The 16,313-nt window shown below is 45.0% G+C and overlaps 1 protein-coding gene across 1 annotated transcript in view; it reads right to left on the bottom strand.

The window, feature by feature from the left end:
- The window catches only part of LOC146200227 (uncharacterized), a 134,598-nt gene extending 120,349 nt beyond the window's left edge, over nucleotides 1-14,249 (bottom strand). The window contains exon 1 of the mRNA XM_084592894.1: nucleotides 14,161-14,249. The gene's annotated coding sequence lies outside the window, so the exon portion shown is untranslated. The remainder of the gene's footprint in view (nucleotides 1-14,160) is intronic.
- Nucleotides 14,250-16,313: the final 2,064 nt, after the last annotated feature.

The raw sequence follows: 16,313 nt of genomic DNA, 5'->3' as shown, positions 1-16,313 counted from the left end.
CACACACACACACACACACACACACACACACACACACACACACACACACACACACACACACACACACACACACACACACACACACACACACACACACACACACACACACACACACACACACACACACACACACACACACACACAAAAAAAAAAAAAAAAAAAACTCAGGCCCCCAGCATTCCGATCACTGCCCTTCGTCGTTTGCGCGCTGGCGGCGGATTCAAAGGGACGGATGGCCAAGTGCCTTTCTGAGAAGACATGTCAACGGCTCCCTCTGTCACGCTTTTTCCTCAGCCCGTGTTTCGCCGCGTTTCGGGGATTTATGACCGTGCGCTCCCTCACAGAGCAGTTAGCACCGATCCCACAACAACTGCGCTTACGCTGTGCTCTCTAACTGCTCTGTTTTGCCTGCCTCACAACATGGCCAAAACGCGACTCTGGGACCATTCTCCCGATCTCATGGGTTCGGATACCACTTCAGAAAAGCGGTCGCCGGCGCCACCGTCATAAATAAGCCCGCGTCAAGCTGCCCCCTGACCTTGGCCGCCCCGGCGGACTCTTCCCCGCGGCAGTGGGCCCGGTGACCACTTTCTCTATTTTTGGGGGAGAAGCCCACAAACTTACCACCTCCTCTTCCCTCCATTTCTCACGAACGGCGTAGACCGACCGAAACTGAAATGCTTTAACGAGAGCGAAACAATCTCTGCACCACCATTTAGACCCTGTCAGCTCGGGCCAATAACGGGCGAAGGTTTATATCTTCCCTGCTGAGCGCACTACTAATGGGACAGCTCCGACACACCCGTAAGAAAACACGAGAAGAGACGGAAAAGGGACACCCAAGCGGTCCCGCGTTTCTGGCTTCGCTCGCGCGAGTCAGGGGTGCTGTTTCTAACGCCAAGCCTTAGTGATATCCGTACCTCCTCCTCCTCCTTCCTCGACCGACCAGTAAAGTACGTTTTCGGCGAACGGGGAAGGGGGGGGGGGGGGGGGGGGGGAGGGGGGGATGTGGCAGTGGCGTAGACACGAGACCGTTTTTGCGAAGTCTCTGTTTAACCTGTGTAACTATGAGAGGACAGAGTTCACTTTCCATTGCGATATATTTCCCGCGTCGTAAATATGCCCGGCCCTTCGGCGTAAGCCCCGAACTACGGGACCGCGACAACAGACGGCTTGCAGATTGTCGGGAACACGTACTTCGCCTGATTCGTGACCATCTCAAGCTCGGTGTCTCTACAGTCGACATCGCTCTGCAGTTTGTTTAAACGGAAACTGAAAGAGGTTAGAAAAGGAATTCGACTATATTTAGCGGTCGTAGGTAAATATCACGTGTTGATTCATATACAGTAAAATATTACGCATAATTGCAAACAATAAAACACGAACCCAAAAATTAAGCGTCTATGTTCCTTTCAGTGCACCCCAGAATTGTTCGACATGTCTACGTCCCTTTGCACAGTATCTGCGGCACGTTTGCTGCTCTGAAATAAATTGTTGAATCTGGTCATTGCAGTTGCACGAAGCGCGCGAAGACGGATTTCCTTCCTTCCTTTTTTTTTTTTTTTTTTAAGTGTAAATCCGCACCATTGTGTGCTCTCATTCACAGACGGAACATAGTGATCTATACGCGTGTCGAATCATTGGGCAATTTCTTCTCGTCGAATTGCACAAAGTAGGATTGCTAAGCATAGACAGCCCTCCTTCTTAAAGCACGTTTCTCGTGTGCCTAGTAATCGCAGCAAACGTGAGGCACATACTAATTGATGCTATCCTTATCAAGCCTGTACTAACACCAAATATTCAACGGAAATAGTGAAACCGGTAGAAACCACTAAATGTAATCAAAAGATAGGTTTCTTGCACACTTGTGCTGCTTGGTATCCTTTTCGGATTCAGATTTATTTTCTTTTTCAGCAGCACTTGGCTGTCGTGGTGGCGACAAAAAGGCAAGCAAAAGTTGCCTGGCGCAGCAAACCGCCCCCTTTACACTCTCTCTCCGAGAAGTGAACAAATTTAACCAAACAGAGGAGAATCGAAGAAGCAAAGATCGTGATGGCGCGCACTAGCCATCTTTCCTACCTGAGAACGGATAAATATGTTGCTTGTAAATGATTAATTTTCTTAATTCACTGGAGGTCGCTGTACTTGCACAAGAAATTACAACTTTTTTTTTTTTTTTTTTTTTTTCAAGGGCTGCTAGAGGCTGCCGCATTAATTCGTTTACTCATTCAAACAAATGTCAGCGAAGAGACAAGTGCGCAAAACAATAACCGGGAATCATTACCAGGCAAAAGACTAATTTATAAACAAAGAAAGGAAACGCCTTTTTCAGGCTTTGAGCGCTACGTGGGCGCTAATAAGGCGCGATTGGGGTGTCGAAAGGCTCCGCCGAAAATAGGCGATTAGAAGATAACACCGGAAGCAATTTTTTCTTTTTTTTTTTTTTTACTTTCGAGCATCAGATTTATATGTAATGTTAATGTAACAGACTACGTAGAGTGCTGACGTTGTTACAATAAAATTGCGTGACTGTCATAAAAACAAAAACGCAACGATTTTGGTTGGTTAAGCGCCAATGTATACATTTAGTAGTTTAGTCAAGGTTTCTTTTTTTTTTTTTCCGATTAGCTTCACTCTGTCACCTCGTGGTATGTACAGATAACTATAACGGGTGCTTTAGGCTTTTAGTAGGGTGAACGAGGCGTAATATAGGCCTTTAATGCAACTTTGTAGGACAAGATGCTACAGAGACAGTGCAGCGGCCTAACAAAGTGCCCAGCAAAGCTGATCTCTTCGCTTCAGCATGGGTTAGAAACATACTAGCGGCCAGTCTTACAGTGTAAGCTATATCTGTAAAGGTTTAAGGGGGCTCTGCATAGAAAACCAGTCGGGCAATTAGGCAATCATTCCCCACATAATAGAGTTGTGCACGAGTGCTCGGGTCGTTCTGAAAGCCTGTACATGCACGTCAATACATGCATGTCAATAAGCTGATTGATGCGTTACTGAGTCGCCAAGCTTATATTTTCCGTGCGGTTGCTCAAAGGAGGCTTAAAAGCCACCCTGTGAAATTCAAGAGAGCGCGTTGTAATGATTCTGAATGCGAACTGGCAGTCTATACCTCGTCACGAAAGGTAGACGTTGCACTGAACGTAAGGCATGCCGTTTTGTACAGGGACTCTAGATGGTGGTATACGCATTGTGGGCTCTTGTATGCGAATGATGCTTCTTCAGAGCGCATGAGGTACGACTACTAGTAGCTTCGGTACTGAATCGAATACGAATTGTACAGTGAAAGTACAATTCCATACGAATAGAATATGGTATACTCGAACGAAACTAGCAGTTAACTACTACATCACGCGAGACACTGAAGCGCCAGCAAAGACGTTGCGGTACCATGCTATAAATTCTAAGTTGTAGACGTTAATTGGATCTCCGCTCAGCGCTCGGAACACGTAGTCTGTCTACTAATATACGGAAGTCAACTGATACATTGGAAGGAAACTAACCTTTTCTTACGATGATTACAGAGAATAAACAATAATCACACTTTGGGCTATGGGACGGGTGACAGCTAAGTATGAGTTATGACCTCCGATATCGGGAAGCAAAGCACGGTTTGCTGAACTTGCCCCAGCTCTGCCACATCATCCCGTTTTTGAAACCATATATAAATTTCTCAAGTCACGATTGTGAACGTCGCCACAAGCGGGGCCCCGCCGTGGCTGTGAACCCTTCTCACGCAGAGTGATTGTGGGTAGACGGTACGCGGCGTCACTGTGAATCCTAGTTTGGAAGGGTCGAAAACAAAGAAAAAGCGCGGAAGGCATCATTCGAACCTCATGCAAAGTATTAAGAAATTACTCGAATATTCCAGGAAACACTTGAGTGCTTTCGAAAATTTCAAGCATGCGCTGTTTTATTTGTTCCAGTAATCGAATCGGAGGACAATCGATTCGCTATCGGGAAATTTCGATTATTCGCGCGCTTCGTACTCCTTAGCTGTGGCCAGCGTACGTGTTACGTTACGCGTCTAGCCCTTTCTCTTTTGGAAGTTAGACAGTGCTCGGCGTATATTTCTGATTTCTTCTAAAGCGCCGGGAAATAAAAAAAAAATATGGCTTCGCAGGCCAGACATCCCGTGCGGAACAAAAATAAGCATTCATGACGCGGGTTCGATGGGTGCCCTCACGCAATAAATCTCCGATCGGCTGGCTCAGAGCGGCTGTCTAGCAGCAAAATCAAGGTCAGGATAAACTGCACGCGTTCAGTGGGAGCGGCACCGAATTTGTGCGCCCTTAAGCAGACCGGACGCAACCCAAGTAGATGTTTCTTTTCAACAGCTTGTCCGTTTTATCGCAATCGGGCTCACACGCCGCGGATGAGAGGAAGAGATGAGGGTATACGAGCCGGTGTTTGTTTTGAATACAACAGGGGCGCGGAAGTGGCTTAGGCTCCAGACAACTGAAGCACCACGCACTCCGCACAGGTCGCTCCATGAAGATGGGGAGGTAATAAGGAGGGAGATGGCGTTCCTCTCCTTACGCGCTCTTTTTCGCACCCTTTGTTTTAGTAAAGTAGGCGTGAAAGAAATAAGCGCGCACAATGACGCCTTTATGCCGCGCAGCTTCCGAAGCCGGGTCGTACCTTCGAGAGAAATATTAAGAACTGTATGCGAGTTTCGACGTGTGAGCGGAGTCTGGGTTTTCTCCGCAAATTCAATGACGCCCCGCATTGCTTCTGCTTTACACATAAAGAGCGCTTCCCTTTGTTTCTTTCCATCGCCTCCCGCTTATTTTTTTTTTTTTTAATTTTTCCTGCACATCCCTTTTTTAGTCTTTTCGAGTCCACACGCTAGACTAAAACGCTCGAATAAACTTTGCTGTGCCGCCTGTGGGTTGGTGACTCACAAACTCGTATTCTTTTATGATAGGCATGGCAACAGCCCTACATGAACAAACTGTGGATGCGACGAGTCTATAGGCCACATTCTTTGTCAGTTCCCGATATACAGTGAGGAAAGGAAAGGCAGTGTCTGTGCCGTTCGCTGGAGCATCTAGATGGAAGCCCATTGAGTGAAACTAAGATTTTAGGTCCGTGGCCACGGCGATCGTCTGCGGTGAAGGCCTCCCAAGCACTGCTCCGCTTTATGAAAAACACACGCCTAATCGAAAAACTATGAGTTTGCTATGATATGACTGTGACGTGATGTGATGTGGCGTGTCTGTTATGTCACTGTACCAACTTCAACTATTCCTCTCTCACAACTTTTATATCCACTCATCCCCTTCTCCGAGTGCAGGGTAGCAAACCGGTTGCTTTTACTGGTTACCCTCCCTGCCTTTCCACCTCATCTTCCTCCTTCTCCTCCCTCCGGTATAGTTTTCAGTCGCACGTCAGCGCAACCTACTGCACGCACAAGACGACAAATCGAACAATAATTTTAAAAAGAAAATTGATTGTTAACTAATCTATATATGCACGCCCACACGACCTGAGCAGTGTACATTCGCGCGTACACGAGCGCATTCACTGCATCTCGCTCGAACGTTACTCGCCTCGCACACACCGGTCTATATACACGGTGTCCTGTTGTCCGTGCCATTTCGCTGTATACATCAGCGCGACGGCAATATTATACGAATGCAGCAAGCGGACAATCGCAGAAATAGCAAGTAGCGGATTCCCGCATCGACCACATCCTTCTCTCACCATCGGCTGCAATGTGTAGCCAATGGAGTGGCCCAGTTTTCAATAAAGCGAGGGTCGTTCGCGTCCCAAAGGACGCTTGAAGATATCTGTCACGTCGCCGAAGAACCGTGATCCATGAGAACTAATTGGGCACGAAATGAAAAAGCGATAATGGCTCTGACAGAATGGAGCTGCACCCTCGAAAAGGGGCAAACCTAAGAAATACAAGCGCAAGAAAGAGCCAGGCACACGTAAGTAGAGCTGCTTTCAACATTTCACTAGTGGTGAGGAAGGAATAGCTGCTACCGCCGTAGCCGGCAAAAATGCTTGTACAGACTTTCGAACGATTAGGCGAACCGGCCACTTCGGCCGTAAAAAGGACGGTAAAAAGAGAGCAAAATAAAATAGTGATGATACTATGGTAATGATTTTTTTTAATGACGCACTGTAAGCTTAGGCCAAAGAGTGGCAGTTAGTGTACCTCACCTTTATGAGCCCTGCCCACACCTTCCATTCGATTTCGACTAGTATATAACTGGCTTTGTTTCCCGACTGACTTTGCATTCTTCCGGTTTCTTAACGTTACACCCGTGATTTCTCTTTGCGTACCCCTTTGCGTTGTCTCCTCATTTCGTTTGCCTCCACGTATTAGCCCCATAGGAGAGTACAAGTAAGATGCAACTGCTACACACTTTTCCTCGTGAGGGATATAATGATAAGCTATCATTCATGATCTGAGAGTATGCTCCCTCGCGATCCGATTCTTCTGGTTATTTTCCTTTGCCTCACTTCTTATTGGAAGGCTGTATAGAAACTGGTTATATTCTACGGATTTCTCTGGCTCCTGGTTGACAGTGTGGGTTGTCTAATAGTCTTCACGTAAGCGTGCCAGGTCTTTTGGTTTGATTGAAGTCTAAGGTTGTCCTGATTTTATTAGCAGTTTTTCTGGCAAACGTCTTGTAGGTAACGGATAGTAAGCAGATCAGTCTGTTTTTCATGAACTTGATATCTTATTTCTTACTCATTAGGGTAATGCCAACTTAGTCAACTGCACCTTCCAATTCCAGCGCTTAAGTCGCACAAAAGAATTAACGGCGGTTAAGCTTGGCTAAGCATGGATACAGATGTACACGAAGAAGGCAAATTTAGTACTCGCTGAGCTTAGCTGCTTTCATAGAATCCCTTTGCTTCATTTAGCCTTGCTTTACCACGTTTTCCCACGTTTAACTAAGAAAGTATTCAATGGGTGATTAAACTTTCATTGGGACGTTGGAGGCTAATTAAGAATTTCAGTGTAACTTTGTGAAAGGAGATGACGACGGCATCTGAAACCGAGCGTGAAGGACTGGTAGGTTGGCACAAGAAGAAGCCGGCTACCGAAATGACGCTGTGGTCTAACATTTCTTTTGACTACGGCCTGAGTTCGTAGCCTACTGGCGCAGAGGGGACTTCACTGCCACCTCGGCTCAATCCACGAGTTCGTGCAGTAATTAATGCATTGAAGAAAAATGCGCGTAAGAATTCATTAAGAGCCTTATTTACCTTACGCCTGTGGTACTGAGTATGTAGCGGCACAAATGAACGCAGACCTACACGTGCATAGAGCAACCGACAACGATCCGACTGGCATAAACATTTCACGCCAACCCTAGCCATTGCTGAATATCCAGATCGCAGAAAGTAAACGTCCCCTGGTTTTTATCTACCGGACGTTTACAGGAAGCGGTCTTCTGTCGTCAGGGCCCCCTTTGCGACTGCAGCGTAGTAGGAAGCCTACAGGTTTCGCCGCGGCGCCGGGCGCCGCGGTGAAACATGTAGGCTCCCTAGCAGCGTAGCAGCGTCTTCTTTCGCTTTGGATCCGCGGGTAGTTCAGTCGTCGATGGAGCGTAACGAGACCAATTAAGGTGATGTGAGGTTCTCTTTGATGCAAATACTCACTTTGTGAGCAACACGAATGCAGCGACATAAACCTTCAACGCTTCTTGGCCTTTGGATACTCACGACCGCTGGGCTGTGACAAGGGTAGTGCAAAACGTGAATTGCAGATTGCCCATGGTCTATAGTTGATGTACCATTTTCCGAGACCAATCTTCTCGCTGATTGAAGTCTCAGCTTCACCTAACCCGACCAGCAATTCTCTATATTTAAGTACGAGGGAGCGCCCCAACGTACCAAGGCATTTTCTGTGAGAACGACGGCGGACCCCATTATTTTTGTGTGGCGCCGACAGTCCCATAATAACATTGCACTAAAATGCCCCCCTCCCCCCCCTCCCTGGACCGCTTCTTCCAAGGGATAACCTGCAGGACTTCCTCTGTGCTACCCTGGATCCCTCCTCTCTCTCTCTCTCTCTCTCTCTCTCTCTCTCTCTCTCTCTCTCTCTCTCTCTCTCTCTCTCTCTCAATTTGCTGCTTTAGTTATGAGAGTACGAAGAATTTATGAGCTGTCGGTAAACTGCCCAAGTGCTTTATATTATTTTTCTTTGTTCACAATAAGCTTCTAATAACGCATAGTCATGTAGTAATATGAGATCGAAAAAACGTCTGCGCAATGATTTATTGATCACTTCATAATTATGTGCGACAAACATTGATTTTTCCAGTTTTCAGGTTTCCTTGGATGCATAATATTCATAGGCAATCCTCATATAGAACAGACAAGTAGCGAGGATGTTATCGATTTTGTGCAAAAAGTTTAGTCGTTCTTATACTGACTTTATCTTAAATTCTAAAATCATCCTGGTCTACATATATTATGACAATAAATGGCTGAGTGGGAGGCAGCGCGCGCGCAACGCACTTCCCCTATCTCTCTCCTCCACACACACACACGCACACCCGCACGCACACATGCGAGCACACACACACACACACACACACACACACACACACACACACACACACACACACACACACACACACACACACACACACACACACACACACACACACACACACACACACACACACACACACACACACACACACACACACACACACACACATTTAGCTGGTATAAAAAACACACACATTCCCCTTCAGCCAGCAGTGCCTTTCAGTGAAATGCCCTTACAAATGACGTCTTTTTTGCATTTTTACGTTTTAGAGAAGCCACATTTCTATATAAAATATAAATTTGAATAACTGCAATCCATAAAATACAGCATACTTTCAGACTCGTGTTTGACACATGGTACCATCAACTGCTTGTGCGCCATCAAGACACAAGGCGCAACCTACAAGGTTTTCGTCGAGTACTGTCCATAATGAGACGGAAACCTGTTCGCGTCCGCAGTCTATTTGTGCTAGTTACCTAACGTTTCTTAAGCGCTCGTTTGAATTCTGGACACCTTAAGCGAGCAAAATTGGAAGGTATATCCTAAATCCTGATTGCGCAATTCTTTCGCGCGTTTTCTTAGTAACATGCTTATACATGCACAAGCTGAATTGGAGGAGAACAAGAGTAAATCAGTATAATACGAACCTGATAAGAATGCTTCACTTTGAACAAAGCCAAATATTCTCTTTAGTCTGCTTGTAGAATAAATATGCATCATCTGACGTGCATTGCTCAGCGTTCTACAGAGTTAATTTCCGTGCCACGGAGAAATAGCAACCTCCTACATGTCTCATTTTAAACACAGGTCTCCTCCAATGAAGGTAGGGCGTAGGAGGCAGGCAAACAAAAAAAGAAGAAAATAATGATCAAATTTAATATAGGCCGATAGCCCATAAAAGCTACCAAAATTTTGCACTTTCATTGAATTTACGCCTCTCACCGTTGCCACGTCTGGTATGAAGGAAAGAAGTTTTTTTTTTTTTCTTTTGCTTTAGTTTGTAGACCTACATCACATAAAATAAAACAAAGCATCAGTTGTTTAGTTTTAAACGTGCCTCGAGCTCGAAATTCCTTAAGCCCGCTTGAACCGGTTCGATTTGTTCTGAATGGCACGGAATGTCCCGCCGCGGCCAATCAAAAAAGTTCAATTCGACACCCTATCTGGAAGACTAATGTTTTATCTAATAAAGTTGATTCCATCCATCCAAACGAACTATCAGGGCGCAGGTGCTAACACGCACTACTTGCTCTACGAACCATTCTAGCGCGCTAACTACACTTAGACTCACTAGCGTTTATATCACGGTGGTTAAGAGCGCTATGCGACGACTTTCAGGTTTTTCCTGATTCCAATCTCAAACGAACCAATGCGTTGAATTTTCACTTCCACCTCGTGCTGGACATAATTTTGGCCCGGACACACTACCTTCACCTGCCTTTCTGAACTCGTAAAAAGATTATAGATGCACGTCTACTGGGACCGCCGTGCACGCCCAGTGGGCCAGGCTCGTAGATGCAGTTGATCATTGCATAATTTTTATTGAGCTGTCCTGCGGTCTATATTTCCCTGTCTACGATACATTGCATGAGCACCAATACAGTGCAGAGAGTAATCAATGGGAGTGAAGCGTTTTAATTGCTCATTTACTTCCGCTTAGTCTCGCGAATTGTACTGGAAACTTTTCGTTTTTCTTCCGTTATTTTTGTCTCCCTCTCAGCTCGTTCCTCTTTTCCTCCCACACCCTTTCCTTCCGCTTATGCCGCTACTTTCCTTCTCCTCCTGGGCGGTTTCTTTTCTCCGTCCCCCAGCCTAACGCTTTTCTTTCTTTCTTTTTTTTTTTTTTTACTCGCCATTCTTTTCCTTAGCCCAGATGGTTGTCCGCTGTGCGCCTCTAGCTAGACAGAATTCCTTGGGATCCCGACATGCTAGCGGCTGTCCTTGTGTCATTGTCAGACCACATGCATGAGGAGCTCGAGGGTCTTTTTTTTTTCTTTTAGCAATCTAACGACAGCAGCACGCCGCAGAGTTCGCCACGACTTCCCTACCACAGGGAAAATAACGTATGAGCGACTTTCAGACACGCACGCCGACCAACCACTGAGAAGAGGCATTTGACGTCGAAATACCAGCTGTCCGCTTCGCCCTCCTCTGAGATGTGATTCATAAAGTTCCTGTCTGCCATTCCATACACTTTATTCATTTATTTATCTTATAATCACATCTCGATGTCTACTGAGCTGTTGAAGCTCAAATTATGAGCTGTTTCGCATGCTATACAGCTGGAGACTAAGTAGCATAGATTTTTTTTTTTTTTTTTTCGTGGACGCTCTGAAAAGACTCTGCATTCTTACACACCATCCTGCTCCAGACAAGTGGTCCAGCGGCTGGCTGCAACCTGGTACAGTCATTTGTCCTAACTTAATTTTGTGGCAGAATTGAAGGTACTGTTAACGAGGCAATAAAGATCGTCAAAAAAAAAACAAAAAAAAAAAACACTAGCATTCAAGTCGGGATTTGAGGCAGGATATGTCGTTTCAACGAAAGCGAAAAATAGGCATGCATGCTACAATCCCTACACACAGACAGAGAGGAAAACATGCATGTGTATTAGAAACTGTAGATTGCTTGTTATGCCGTGCTGTAATGGAGCTTTCCATTCTTATAGTTATGTCGCTGTATCAGCGGCCGCGTGCGCGAGCACCGCATGGACAGAGCAATCAGTGTGAATCTGCTATCATTTCTTTTATCGTTGAGAAAAGTGGCAACCTCACCAGAAAAACAGCTAAAGCTCTTCAAAAGTCTCCTGCGTAATATAAATACATACGTCATTCGCAAGCCCCGGTAATTCCGTTTTCGAAATTTCAGGCTTGTCGCGTTGTTTTTTGTTTTAGGCTTCTTGCCCCTCTTCGGCTCCAGCTTCATTCATTCCTATTCTTCTTCCATACTCGTCCCATCATTCTCGGCCGCTCAATTCCCCGCAGCTTTCCTTCATTTTTAAGGCGAAAGGCATCGTTGTAATCAGCAAAAGTGTCGCACTTTTGCGGCGGCTCTGATTGGTCGAGACGGGATGACCTCATGGAGGTCTCGAGCAATCACAAAGCCCCACCGCAGTATGCACGAATGCGTGCCTTATATGGTCATATACCGATCAATGATCAATTAATGATTAATGACTAATTAATAATCATTACTAATTACTACCTGGCTCCTAATCTATGTTCAAATATTATTGAATAAATTAATTCCTACCTAATTACTAATTTCTGGCTAATTAATCAATAGTTACTTGTTAGTGACATTTGCGCAATTGACTAATTAATGCCGCGTACCCGGTAAAATCAACCACACAACAGTAAATGTAGAACAACTCCGAAGATACAATGAGCGCGATCTCGTCGCTGCCAAGCAGAATTCACTGAATAGATGCACTCGCAGCCGGGGCTCGTCCCTGTCTCTCCGTCTTGTGGGGTCAAGACAGGCTTTGGCGGCAGAGGAATATGTCTAGTTCTGTGGCACGGAAAACAGCAATTCTTGACAAATATTTAAGAAACGCCTGTTTCGTGATAGATACTAATGCGTGCCCTTGGGCAAACAAGAGAGTCGTACACATTGGGCGACACTATGCATCGCATGCATTATCTACTTAGGTCAGGCGAACCGCGTCGCTCCTGCCTTGCACGTGTAGGATGCTCCATTCGTGACGGAACAAAAGTACCTTCTCCATAGAAGCCTCAAAGATGAACCGAGAAACCGCGCTGTGTCGAATCGCTCACCTTTTTCCAGAACATCTGCGTTGAGCCAACACCACGAGTCCAGCTCAGCTAGCAACCGTGGTTTCGTTGACGCAATTCCATCAGTTCAAAAAACATCTTCAAACTATATAGGCACTATTTTCTAACTGAGAAACCCACTGCCAGCAAGGAGCACCTCTAGAATGGCTTTTCTTTCAGCCTGTCACTACGAAATTAGCTCTGAAGAAGCAAAGGTTTTGAACCCGGACCGGTCAGTCGAGACTCGACGCGCGTTCTGGAAGCGAGAGAAGTTTATCTCGTTGGAAATGGGAGGAAAGGGGATTGGGCGCGTTCAACTGTCTCGTCTGGAGGGAGGGTTCACCGCCGTTGCGCCGGATTGAGGGAAGCGGACATGGAAGCCGCTGGCAAAGAAGTGGCCATTCGCTGAGGGAAGGAGGGAGTGTGAGCGGTCGACAGCCAACCGAGCAGTGAGCGCGCGAGCATGGAAGTCTTACGCGAGTTGAGGTGACGGTCCCTCGCTGTACGGCGCCGACACTCAAGGAGGTATACTATAACCTCTTCGTTCGCGCAGTAAGCAGCGCATTTAGCGGAAAAGGACCGGACAAACAGCGTTGCGCGTGTTTTCGTACTGTTTGTACTGTCCTTTCGAGCTAATTAACATGAATTTTAAGCATTTTGGTATACTGAGAGAGATGTCTTACAATGGAAAAACGGCAGCGATGACTGAAATTGCGGATTTAGGCAACAGGTGTGGTTAAAAAGGTATTTCCTAACTATGACAAAAATGCGGGCAAGGGTGCGAACATGATAACCACGGGCAACATGATATAACCTTGGCAAACGGGGCATCACCATCGCACGCCAAGATGAGGAAGAAGGGAAGAGATTCTGAATAGCTGAGAGAAATAGCAACAACACGTGCTTTCGACAGAGCACATTTTAGCGGCGAGTTTCCCGAAGCCATCGCACAAATGGCACAGTTTTAGTCCTTCATTAATATGTTTTTATTTATTTATTTATTTATTTTTTTTAGCAGAGCTTTCAGGGTACATGTTCAACGCTACCACACTGAAGCGCCCATACCGTGCACTCAGCTGAGCGGCTACTACGCGGCAAACCCTGGCAACGGCACCCGACGCCACAATATTAGCAAGACTCCAAGCTGGGCTTGTTGGTTCATAGTTACTAAAAAGATTTGCAGCGCTAAAAGACGACACAAAAAAGCCATCGTGTGCATCCTTTTTCTTTGTGTCGTCTTTTAGCGCTGCAAATCTTTTTAGATGCCATAATATTACCTTGAAGCCAGGCAACAGCGCCGCTCTCGTCTCGATGACAAACACTAGTGAAATAAATCCGGTTTTGCTCAATTCATTTTATGCGCCTGAGTGACAACATCGTATGCTGCGACGGTTATCGCCGAAGAGGGCTCTCGCTATTTCAAACAGGGGCAGCATGACGCTTCAATCACATTACGAAAACTGTCACAAACCGATGGACTAACCATGCTATTATTTAGATTCTGATTGGCCGACCAATAGGAGTGAGGGCTGACTGACAGCTTCGTGACAGTTTTCGCGATTTGACAGTAGCGTAATTGGGCCCCAGTAACGTGCACCCCACTGTCCGCTTTTCGTATCGTTGACATCTGTCGTGAATGCCACGAATGCGAATGAATCTAAGAAATAGCCACTGAACTGCTGCTACCGTGAAACGAATTCTGTGCCCACCAAGAGCACGTGTTGTTGACATAACATCGACGACGTAAGGAATGAAAATACACGGTACAAAAGTCAACTCGCAAATGAATGAGCCCCCGCAAGAGCGCAGGATTTTTGAAATTCATGCACGGCCAGAAAGGAAATATTACTAACTTACCACTGACTGAGGCGAATGGCGAACGAAGTCTTTTCCAAAGAGAGATGATAACCCGCCAACGTTGGCGCCCGCTCACGCTTGAATCCTCAGTGGTGCTAACAGTGACGTAATGCGGCGGAAAAACTCTCGGCTATTGTAGCTGCGCGCCATCTACGGCCGGCACGAGTAACTCGAAATAAATTACCGTGGCCTCCGAAACTATGTAGTTTCCGGCGTTGCGCTGGCTCCGGTTCAGGCGCCGTTTTGGATTGTCTAGAGGCTACAATATATTGGCAGTATGGAGGAACGGGACGAGGAATGATAGAAACGCGAATAAATTATGAGATTCATCCGTGGTTCCGCGATGCAGACGAGATGAAACCTGCCGTGTGATGTCGGAGAAAGGTACCTAACCAAATGTGCAAAGATACAAAACAACTCTAGGTGTGTGTTGAAGCACACACGGCCTCAACGCGAAAAGCTGCTAGCTCAAGCAACGTATACAGATTAACACAAATTGAAGGCTGGGCCCAGCAGGGTCGAGATGCAGACGGTAATATGGTGTCCTGGAACACTATAACCATAAGAAGGATCAATATTCAGTCCTGGCTGGGCCTTGGCTGGGAGTAATGATGCCGCGGAATCCATTTTGAACACCTGAATTTTATTTGATCTTTTCTTCATTTTATAATATACGATAAGTAAAAAAAAAAAGAAAAAAACGTATTGCAGGCTTGGACCAATTGCCAAGCTTTTAACATACTTCGTTTTATTACGTGATGGCCCTAACCATCGTACGTTAAGAAAAAATGTCACACTGACAGAGTTGCCATCATAAACTTTATTATAACATAAAATACTAATCACAAATTTTTTACGGGTGTTCACATATAGGTAATCGAATGCCGTGACCTTTTTTTTTCTTTCAAATTAAATTTTTGATGTGTTGGGCAAATAATTCGACAAAAATTAAGAAATCAACCTTAGTTTTTCCTATACACCATAGGTGTCTAAAAAAAAAAGAAAAAAATCCTCTATCACAAGCGGTGGAAAAGGCCGTTTCTGAAATTTCAAGGCGTTGCAAGTTTGGAGCCCTGCTGCTTGCGAACTGAAATTTTGACATGGATAAGTTTTGCTCATTAAATCAGTGAAATAATCACTTTTATCAAGGCTAAAAAAAAGCGGTTGTTTTGATGGCTTTTCTGTCTTGAAAAAAAAAAAAATGAATTGCAAACGTTCGAACAGCGACGAACTACAAAAAGAGAGAGAGAGAGAAAAAAAAAAAGAAGAACGTTTCTCAGTCTTGTATTCTGGAACGATGCAGTGAGGTCTACCCACCGAAACATTTTCGCTATATTATACAAGTCATGTTCTTCATCTTAGGAAGACTGTTTTACTCTAGATGAAATGGTTTTTCCGGACCGCTTCACCATCAGCCAATATTAGAGGAGTGAAAAAACGGAAAAGATGCTTTCAGTTAAAAAAAAGAAAAACATCGATTTTTATTAAAATGTCGCTCCACAACGATCAGTGTTTGTCTACGATAGCACTAAAACTGTGCTACATTATATTTTTTGATATTATAAAAACGAATAAAAAACCTGAGCATATTCTGAGCATGATAGAAAGTCCAATTTCAGGACTGCATTCTAGTACTATGTACTGAGATGTTACCACTTATAAACTGTTTCCCTGTTTGTTTGTTTGTCTTTATTGCCTTAAATTATTGCACAACCAACACATCTTGGTCAATTTTCCAAAAATTAGAAGGTTTACGTGCAAAACTCGTAATTAAAAAACTTCCAAATAAATCACTGTTTCGAATGCATTGAAAAACTCAGTTATTTGCTGGTCCGGTTCTTTATTTCGGGTAAAATTTGTAGCATTAGATTTGTAAGCTGTTTCTCAACGCTGCTTCAAAATCGGCCAAAATTCAAAAGCATAAAAATGGACAAGTGATTCGAATTAAAAGAAACCGGGATCTTTGATGTCTATAAAGCCTCCACAATATAATCCTGAGTAATTCAAAAACATAAGATATTAACAATGCGTTTGTCTAAACGATAATGCAAACAGTTCTGGCACGCTGATTCTTATATCGCCCTCCCTTAAGAATTACAAGCGACCCGAGTTGATAGCTCCTGCCAGTGGCATAGGGGTAACGCGAATTCAAA

Source organism: Amblyomma maculatum, chromosome 2 (genome assembly GCF_055883805.1).
Source record: "Amblyomma maculatum isolate TAMU_Amacu chromosome 2, ASM5588380v1, whole genome shotgun sequence".
Taxonomy (NCBI): Eukaryota; Metazoa; Arthropoda; class Arachnida; order Ixodida; family Ixodidae; genus Amblyomma; species Amblyomma maculatum.
This window is presented reverse-complemented; position numbering and strand designations above follow the sequence as displayed.